This window comes from Pimephales promelas, chromosome 8 (assembly GCF_988280905.1).
Source record: "Pimephales promelas chromosome 8, fPimPro1.hap1.1, whole genome shotgun sequence".
Taxonomy (NCBI): Eukaryota; Metazoa; Chordata; class Actinopteri; order Cypriniformes; family Leuciscidae; genus Pimephales; species Pimephales promelas.
The window spans coordinates 38,036,873-38,046,287 of NC_142776.1; positions in this window are offsets into that span (position 1 = coordinate 38,036,873).

Consider the following 9,415-nt stretch of genomic DNA (forward strand, 5'->3'; position numbering starts at 1 on the left):
GTCGAAATTTTGAATTTCGATATCTCAGCTCTGGAAGGGTCTAGAGCCTCCATTTTTGCACTCAGGTCAAAGTCTCGCGCCCCTCTATCAAAATCCAGAGTTTTGAGAAGATTGGAGAAACTTCATTTTTCGCCTGAAAATGAAAAAAAACGAAAGGGGTAACACTGTCGTTTTTTTTCCGGGTCGAAATTTTGAATTTCGATATCTCAGCTCTGGAAGGGTCTAGAGCCTCAATTTTTGCACTCAGGTCAAAGTCTCGCGCCCCTCTATCAGAATCCAGAGTTTTGAGCAGATTGGAGAAACTTCATTTTTCGCCCGAAAATGAAAAAAAACGAAAGGGGTAACACTGTCGTTTTTTTTTTCGGGTCGAAATTTTGAATTTCGATATCTCAGCTCTGGAAGGGTCTAGAGCCTCCATTTTTGCACTCAGGTCAAAGTCTCGCGCCCCTCTATCAGAATCCAGAGTTTTGAGAAGATTGGAGAAACTTCATTTTTCGCCCAAAAATGAAAAAAAACGAAAGGGGTAACACTGTCGTTTTTTTTTCGGGTCGAAATTTTGAATTTCGATATCTCAGCTCTGGAAGGGTCTAGAGCCTCCATTTTTGCACTCAGGTCAAAGTCTCGCGCCCCTCTATCAGAATCCAGAGTTTTGAGAAGATTGGAGAAACTTCATTTTTTGCCCGAAAATGAAAAAAAACGAAAGGGGTAACACTGTCGTTTTTTTTTCGGGTCGAAATTTTGAATTTCGATATCTAAGCTCTGGAAGGGTCTAGAGCCTCCATTTTTGCACTCAGGTCCAAGTCTCGCGCCCCTCTATCAGAATCCAGAGTTTTGAGAAGATTGGAGAAACTTCATTTTTAGCCCCAAAAATGAAAAAAAAACGAAAGGGGTAACACTGTCGTTTTTTTTTCGGGTCGAAATTTTGAATTTCGATATCTCAGCTCTGGGAGGGTCTAGAGCCTCCATTTTTGCACTCAGGTCAAAGTCTCGCGCCCCTCTATCAGAATCCAGAGTTTTGAGAAGATTGGAGAAACTTCATTTTTCGCCCAAAAATGAAAAAAAACGAAAGGGGTAACACTGTCGTTTTTTTTTCGGGTCGAAATTTTGAATTTCGATATCTCAGCTCTGGAAGGGTCTAGAGCCTCCATTTTTGCACTCAGGTCAAAGTCTCGCGCCCCTCTATCAGAATCCAGAGTTTTGAGAAGATTGGAGAAACTTCATTTTTCGCCTGAAAATGAAAAAAAAACGAAAGGGGTAACACTGTCGTTTTTTTTTTCGGGTCGAAATTTTGAATTTCGATATCTCAGCTCTGGAAGGGTCTAGAGCCTCCATTTTTGCACTCAGGTCAAAGTCTCGCGCCCCTCTATCAGAATCCAGAGTTTTGAGCAGATTGGAGAAACTTCATTTTTCGCCCGAAAATGAAAAAAAAAGAAAGGGGTAACACTGTCGTTTTTTTTTCGGGTCGAAATTTTGAATTTCGATATCTCAGCTCTGGAAGGGTCTAGAGCCTCCATTTTTGCACTCAGGTCAAAGTCTCGCGCCCCTCTATCAGAATCCAGAGTTTTGAGAATATTGGAGAAACTTCATTTTTCGCCCAAAAATGAAAAAAAAACGAAAGGGGTAACACTGTCGTTTTTTTTTCGGGTCGAAATTTTGAATTTCGATATCTCAGCTCTGGGAGGGTCTAGAGCCTCCATTTTTGCACTCAGGTCAAAGTCTCGCGCCCCTCTATCAGAATCCAGAGTTTTGAGAAGATTGGAGAAACTTCATTTTTCGCCTGAAAATGAAAAAAAACGAAAGGGGTAACACTGTCGTTTTTTTTTCGGGTCGAAATTTTGAATTTCGATATCTCAGCTCTGGAAGGGTCTAGAGCCTCCATTTTTGCACTCAGGTCAAAGTCTCGCGCCCCTCTATCAGAATCCAGAGTTTTGAGAAGATTGGAGAAACAAAATTTTTCGCCCAAAAATGAAAAAAAACGAAAGGGGTAACACTGTCGGTTTTTTTTCGGGTCGAAATTTTGAATTTCGATATCTCAGCTCTGGAAGGGTCTAGAGCCTCCATTTTTGCACTCAGGTCAAAGTCTCGCGCCCCTCTATCAGAATCCAGAGTTTTGAGAAGATTGGAGAAACTTCATTTTTCGCCCAAAAATGAAAAAAAAAACGAAAGGGGTAACACTGTCGTTTTTTTTTCGGGTCGAAATTTTGAATTTCGATATCTCAGCTCTGGAAGGGTCTAGAGCCTCCATTTTTGCACTCAGGTCAAAGTCTCGCGCCCCTCTATCAGAATCCAGAGTTTTGAGAAGATTGGAGAAACTTCATTTTTCGCCTGAAAATGAAAAAAAAACGAAAGGGGTAACACTGTCGTTTTTTTTTCGGGTCGAAATTTTGAATTTCGATATCTCAGCTCTGGAAGGGTGTAGAGCCTCCATTTTTGCACTCAGGTCAAAGTCTCGCACCCCTCTATCAGAATCCAGAGTTTTGAGCAGATTGGAGAAACTTCATTTTTTGCCCGAAAATGAAAAAAAACGAAAGGGGTAACACTGTCGTTTTTTTTTCGGGTCGAAATTTTGAATTTAGATATCTCAGCTCTGGAAGGGTCTAGAGCCTTCATTTTTGCACTCAGGTCAAAGTCTCGCGCCCCTCTATCAGAATCCAGAGTTTTGAGCAGATTGAAGAAACTTAATTTTTAGCCCAAAAATGAAAAAAAAAACGAAAGGGGTAACACTGTCGTTTTTTTTTCGGGTCGAAATTTTGAATTTCGATATCTCAGCTCTGGGAGGGTCTAGAGCCTCCATTTTTGCACTCAGGTCAAAGTCTCGTGGCCGTCTATCATAATCCAGAGTTTTGAGAAGATTGGAGAAACTTCATTTTTCGCCCCAAAAATGAAAAAAAACGAAAGGGGTAACACTGTCGTTTTTTTTTCGGGTCGAAATTTTGAATTTCGATATCTCAGCTCTGGGAGGGTCTAGAGCCTCCATTTTTGTACTCAGGTCAAAGTCTCACAGCCCTCTATCATAATCCAGAGTTTTGAGAAGATTGGAGAAACTTAATTTTTCGCCCAAAAATGAAAAAAAACGAAAGGGGTAACACTGTCGTTTTTTTTTTCGGGTCGAAAGTTTGAATTCCGATATCTCAGCTCTGGAAGGGTCTAGAGCCTCCATTTTTGCACTCAGGTCAAAGTCTCGCGCCCCTCTATCAGAATCCAGAGTTTTGAGAAGATTGGAGAAACTTCATTTTTCGCCCGAAAATGAAAAAAAACGAAAGGGGTAACACTGTCGTTTTTTTTTTCGGGTCGAAATTTTGAATTTCGATATCTCAGCTCTGGAAGGGTCTAGAGCCTCCATTTTTGCACTCAGGTCAAAGTCTCGCGCCCCTCTATCAGAATCCAGAGTTTTGAGCAGATTGGAGAAACTTCATTTTTCGCCCAAAAATGAAAAAAAACGAAAGGGGTAACACTGTCGTTTTTTTTTTCGGGTCGAAATTTTGAATTTCGATATCTCAGCTCTGGAAGGGTCTAGAGCCTCCATTTTTGCACTCAGGTCAAAGTCTCGCGCCCCTCTATCAGAATCCAGAGTTTTGAGCAGATTGGAGAAACTTCATTTTTCGCCCGAAAATGAAAAAAAACGAAAGGGTTAACACTGTCGTTTTTTTTTCGGGTCGAAATTTTGAATTTCGATATCTCAGCTCTGGGAGGGTCTAGAGCCTCCATTTTTGCACTCAGGTCAAAGTCTCGTGGCCGTCTATCATAATCCAGAGTTTGGAGAAGATTGGAGAAACAAAATTTTTCGCCCAAAAATGAAAAAAAACGAAAGGGGTAACACTGTCGTTTTTTTTTCGGGTCGAAATTTTGAATTTCGATATCTCAGCTCTGGAAGGGTCTAGAGCCTCCATTTTTGCACTCAGGTCAAAGTCTCGCGCCCCTCTATCATAATCCAGAGTTTTGAGAAGATTGGAGAAACTTCATTTTTCGCCCAAAAATGAAAAAAAAACGAAAGGGGTAACACTGTCGTTTTTTTTTTTCCGGGTCGAAATTTTGAATTTCGATATCTCAGCTCTGGAAGGGTCTAGAGCCTCCATTTTTGCACTCAGGTCAAAGTCTCGCGCCCCTCTATCAGAATCCAGAGTTTTGAGAAGATTGGAGAAACTTCATTTTTCGCCCCAAAATGAAAAAAAACGAAAGGGGTAACACTGTCGTTTCTTTTTCGGGTCGAAATTTTGAATTTCGATATCTCAGCTCTGGGAGGGTCTAGAGCCTCCATTTTTGCACTCAGGTCAAAGTCTCGTGGCCGTCTATCATAATCCAGAGTTTTGAGAAGATTGGAGAAACTTAATTTTTCGCCCAAAAGTGAAAAAAAACGAAAGGGGTAACACTGTCGTTTTTTTTTCCGGTCGAAATTTTGAATTTCGATATCTCAGCTCTGGAAGGGTCTAGAGCCTCCATTTTTGCACTCAGGTCAAAGTCTCGTGGCCTTCTATCATAATCAAGAGTTTTGAGAAGATTGGAGAAACTTAATTTTTCGCCCAAAAGTGAAAAAAAACGAAAGGGGTAACACTGTCGTTTTTTTTTCGGGTCGAAATTTTGAATTTCGATATCTCAGCTCTGGAAGGGTCTAGAGCCTCCATTTTTGCACTCAGGTCAAAGTCTCGTGGCTTTCTATCATAATCAAGAGTTTTGAGAAGATTGGAGAAACTTAATTTTTCGCCCAAAAATGAAAAAAAAACGAAAGGGGTAACACTGTCATTTTTTTTTTCGGGTCGAAATTTTGAATTTCGATATCTCAGCTCTTGAAGGGTCTAGAGCCTCCATTTTTGCACTCAGGTCAAAGTATCGCGCCCCTCTATCAGAATCCAGAGTTTTGAGAAGATTGGAGAAACAAAATTTTTCGCCCAAAAATGAAAAAAAACGAAAGGGGTAACACTGTCGTTTTTTTTTTCGGGTCGAAATTTTGAATTTCGATATCTCAGCTCTGGAAGGGTCTAGAGCCTCCATTTTTGCACTCAGGTCAAAGTCTCGCGCCCCTCTATCAGAATCCAGAGTTTTGAGAAGATTGGAGAAACAAAATTTTTCGCCCAAAAATGAAAAAAAACGAAAGGGGTAACACTGTCGGTTTTTTTTCGGGTCGAAATTTTGAATTTCGATATCTCAGCTCTGGAAGGGTCTAGAGCCTCCATTTTTGCACTCAGGTCAAAGTCTCGCGCCCCTCTATCAGAATCCAGAGTTTTGAGAAGATTGGAGAAACTTCATTTTTCGCCCGAAAATGAAAAAAAACGAAAGGGGTAACACTGTCGTTTTTTTTTCGGGTCGAAATTTTGAATTTCGATATCTCAGCTCTGGAAGGGTCTAGAGCCTCCATTTTTGCACTCAGGTCAAAGTCTCGCGCCCCTCTATCAGAATCCAGAGTTTTGAGCAGATTGGAGAAACTTCATTTTTCGCCCAAAAATGAAAAAAAACGAAAGGGGTAACACTGTCGTTTTTTTTTTCGGGTCGAAATTTTGAATTTCGATATCTCAGCTCTGGAAGGGTCTAGAGCCTCCATTTTTGCACTCAGGTCAAAGTCTCGCGCCCCTCTATCAGAATCCAGAGTTTTGAGCAGATTGGAGAAACTTCATTTTTCGCCCGAAAATGAAAAAAAACGAAAGGGGTAACACTGTCGTTTTTTTTTCGGGTCGAAATTTTGAATTTCGATATCTCAGCTCTGGGAGGGTCTAGAGCCTCCATTTTTGCACTCAGGTCAAAGTCTCGCGCCCCTCTATCAGAATCCAGAGTTTTGAGAAGATTGGAGAAACTTCATTTTTCGCCCAAAAATGAAAAAAAAACCGAAAGGGGTAACACTGTCGTTTTTTTTTCGGGTCGAAATTTTGAATTTCGATATCTCAGCTCTGGAAGGGTCTAGAGCCTCCATTTTTGCACTCAGGTCAAAGTCTCGCGCCCCTCTATCAGAATCCAGAGTTTTGAGAAGATTGGAGAAACTTCATTTTTCGCCTGAAAATGAAAAAAAAACGAAAGGGGTAACACTGTCGTTTTTTTTTCGGGTCGAAATTTTGAATTTCGATATCTCAGCTCTGGAAGGGTGTAGAGCCTCCATTTTTGCACTCAGGTCAAAGTCTCGCACCCCTCTATCAGAATCCAGAGTTTTGAGCAGATTGGAGAAACTTCATTTTTTGCCCGAAAATGAAAAAAAACGAAAGGGGTAACACTGTCGTTTTTTTTTCGGGTCGAAATTTTGAATTTAGATATCTCAGCTCTGGAAGGGTCTAGAGCCTTCATTTTTGCACTCAGGTCAAAGTCTCGCGCCCCTCTATCAGAATCCAGAGTTTTGAGCAGATTGAAGAAACTTAATTTTTAGCCCAAAAATGAAAAAAAAAACGAAAGGGGTAACACTGTCGTTTTTTTTTCGGGTCGAAATTTTGAATTTCGATATCTCAGCTCTGGGAGGGTCTAGAGCCTCCATTTTTGCACTCAGGTCAAAGTCTCGTGGCCGTCTATCATAATCTAGAGTTTTGAGAAGATTGGAGAAACTTCATTTTTCGCCCCAAAAATGAAAAAAAACGAAAGGGGTAACACTGTCGTTTTTTTTTCGGGTCGAAATTTTGAATTTCGATATCTCAGCTCTGGGAGGGTCTAGAGCCTCCATTTTTGCACTCAGGTCAAAGTCTCACAGCCCTCTATCATAATCCAGAGTTTTGAGAAGATTGGAGAAACTTAATTTTTCGCCCAAAAATGAAAAAAAAACGAAAGGGGTAACACTGTCGTTTTTTTTTTTCGGGTCGAAAGTTTGAATTTCGATATCTCAGCTCTGGAAGGGTCTAGAGCCTCCATTTTTGCACTCAGGTCAAAGTCTCGCGCCCCTCTATCAGAATCCAGAGTTTTGAGAAGATTGGAGAAACTTCATTTTTCGCCCGAAAATGAAAAAAAACGAAAGGGGTAACACTGTCGTTTTTTTTTCGGGTCGAAATTTTGAATTTCGATATCTCAGCTCTGGAAGGGTCTAGAGCCTCCATTTTTGCACTCAGGTCAAAGTCTCGCGCCCCTCTATCAGAATCCAGAGTTTTGAGCAGATTGGAGAAACTTCATTTTTCGCCCAAAAATGAAAAAAAACGAAAGGGGTAACACTGTCGTTTTTTTTTTCGGGTCGAAATTTTGAATTTCGATATCTCAGCTCTGGAAGGGTCTAGAGCCTCCATTTTTGCACTCAGGTCAAAGTCTCGCGCCCCTCTATCAGAATCCAGAGTTTTGAGCAGATTGGAGAAACTTCATTTTTCGCCCGAAAATGAAAAAAAACGAAAGGGGTAACACTGTCGTTTTTTTTTCGGGTCGAAATTTTGAATTTCGATATCTCAGCTCTGGGAGGGTCTAGAGCCTCCATTTTTGCACTCAGGTCAAAGTCTCGTGGCCGTCTATCATAATCCAGAGTTTGGAGAAGATTGGAGAAACAAAATTTTTCGCCCAAAAATGAAAAAAAACGAAAGGGGTAACACTGTCGTTTTTTTTTCGGGTCGAAATTTTGAATTTCGATATCTCAGCTCTGGAAGGGTCTAGAGCCTCCATTTTTGCACTCAGGTCAAAGTCTCGCGCCCCTCTATCATAATCCAGAGTTTTGAGAAGATTGGAGAAACTTCATTTTTCGCCCAAAAATGAAAAAAAAAACGAAAGGGGTAACACTGTCGTTTTTTTTTTTCCGGGTCGAAATTTTGAATTTCGATATCTCAGCTCTGGAAGGGTCTAGAGCCTCCATTTTTGCACTCAGGTCAAAGTCTCGCGCCCCTCTATCATAATCCAGAGTTTTGAGAAGATTGGAGAAACTTAATTTTTCGCCCAAAAATGAAAAAAAAAACGAAAGGGGTAACACTGTCGTTTTTTTTTTCCGGGTCGAAATTTTGAATTTCGATATCTCAGCTCTGGGAGGGTCTAGAGCCTCCATTTTTGCACTCAGGTCCAAGTCTCGTGGTCGTCTATCATAATCTAGAGTTTTGAGAAGATTGGAGAAACTTAATTTTTCGCCCAAAAATGAAAAAAAACGAAAGGGGTAACACTGTCGTTTTTTTTTCGGGTCGAAATTTTGAATTTCGATATCTCAGCTCTGGGAGGGTTTAGAGCCTCCATTTTTGCACTCAGGCCAAAGTCTCGTGGCCCTCTATCATAATCCAGAGTTTGGAGAAGATTGGAGAAACTTCATTTTTCGCCCAAAAATGAAAAAAAAATGAAAGGGGTAACACTGTCGTTTTTTTTTCGGGTCGAAATTTTGAATTTCGATATCTCAGCTCTGGAAGGGTCTAGAGCCTCCATTTTTGCACTCAGGTCAAAGTCTCGCGCCCCTCTATCAGAATCCAGAGTTTTGAAAAGATTGGAGAAACTTCATTTTTCGCCTGAAAATGAAAAAAAACGAAAGGGGTAACACTGTCGTTTTTTTTTCGGGTCGAAATTTTGAATTTCGATATCTCAGCTCTGGAAGGGTCTAGAGCCTCCATTTTTGCACTCAGGTCAAAGTCTCGTGGCCGTCTATCAGAATCCAGAGTTTTGAGAAGATTGGAGAAACTTAATTTTTCACCCAAAAGTGAAAAAAAACGAAAGGGGTAACACTGTCGTTTTTTTTTCGGGTCGAAATTTTGAATTTCGATATCTCAGCTCTGGAAGGGTCTAGAGCCTCCATTTTTGCACTCAGGTCAAAGTCTCGTGGCCCTCTATCATAATCCAGAGTTTTGAGAAGATTGGAGAAACTTCATTTTTCGCCCAAAAATGAAAAAAAAAACGAAAGGGGTAACACTGTCGTTTTTTTTTTCCGGGTCGAAATTTTGAATTTCGATATCTCAGCTCTGGGAGGGTCTAGAGCCTCCATTTTTGCACTCAGGTCAAAGTCTCGTGGTCGTCTATCATAATCTAGAGTTTTGAGAAGATTGGAGAAACTTAATTTTTCGCCCAAAAATTAAAAAAAAACGAAAGGGGTAACACTGTCGTTTTTTTTTCGGGTCGAAATTTTTAATTTCGATATCTCAGCTCTGGAAGGGTCTAGAGCCTCCATTTTTGCACTCAGGTCAAAGTCTCGCGCCCCTCTATCAGAATCCAGAGTTTTGAGAAGATTGGAGAAACTTCATTTTTCGCCTGAAAATGAAAAAAAACGAAAGGGGTAACACTGTCGTTTTTTTTTCGGGTCGAAATTTTGAATTTTGATATCTCAGCTCTGGAAGGGTCTAGAGCCTCCATTTTTGCACTCAGGTCAAAGTCTCGCGCCCCTCTATCAGAATCCAGAGTTTTGAGAAGATTGGAGAAACTTCATTTTTCGCCCAAAAATGAAAAAAAAACAAAAGGGGTAACACTGTCGTTTTTTTTTCGGGTCGAAATTTTGAAATTCGATATCTCAGCTCTGGAAGGGTCTAGAGCCTCCATTTTTGCACTCAGGTCAAAGTCTCGCGCCCCT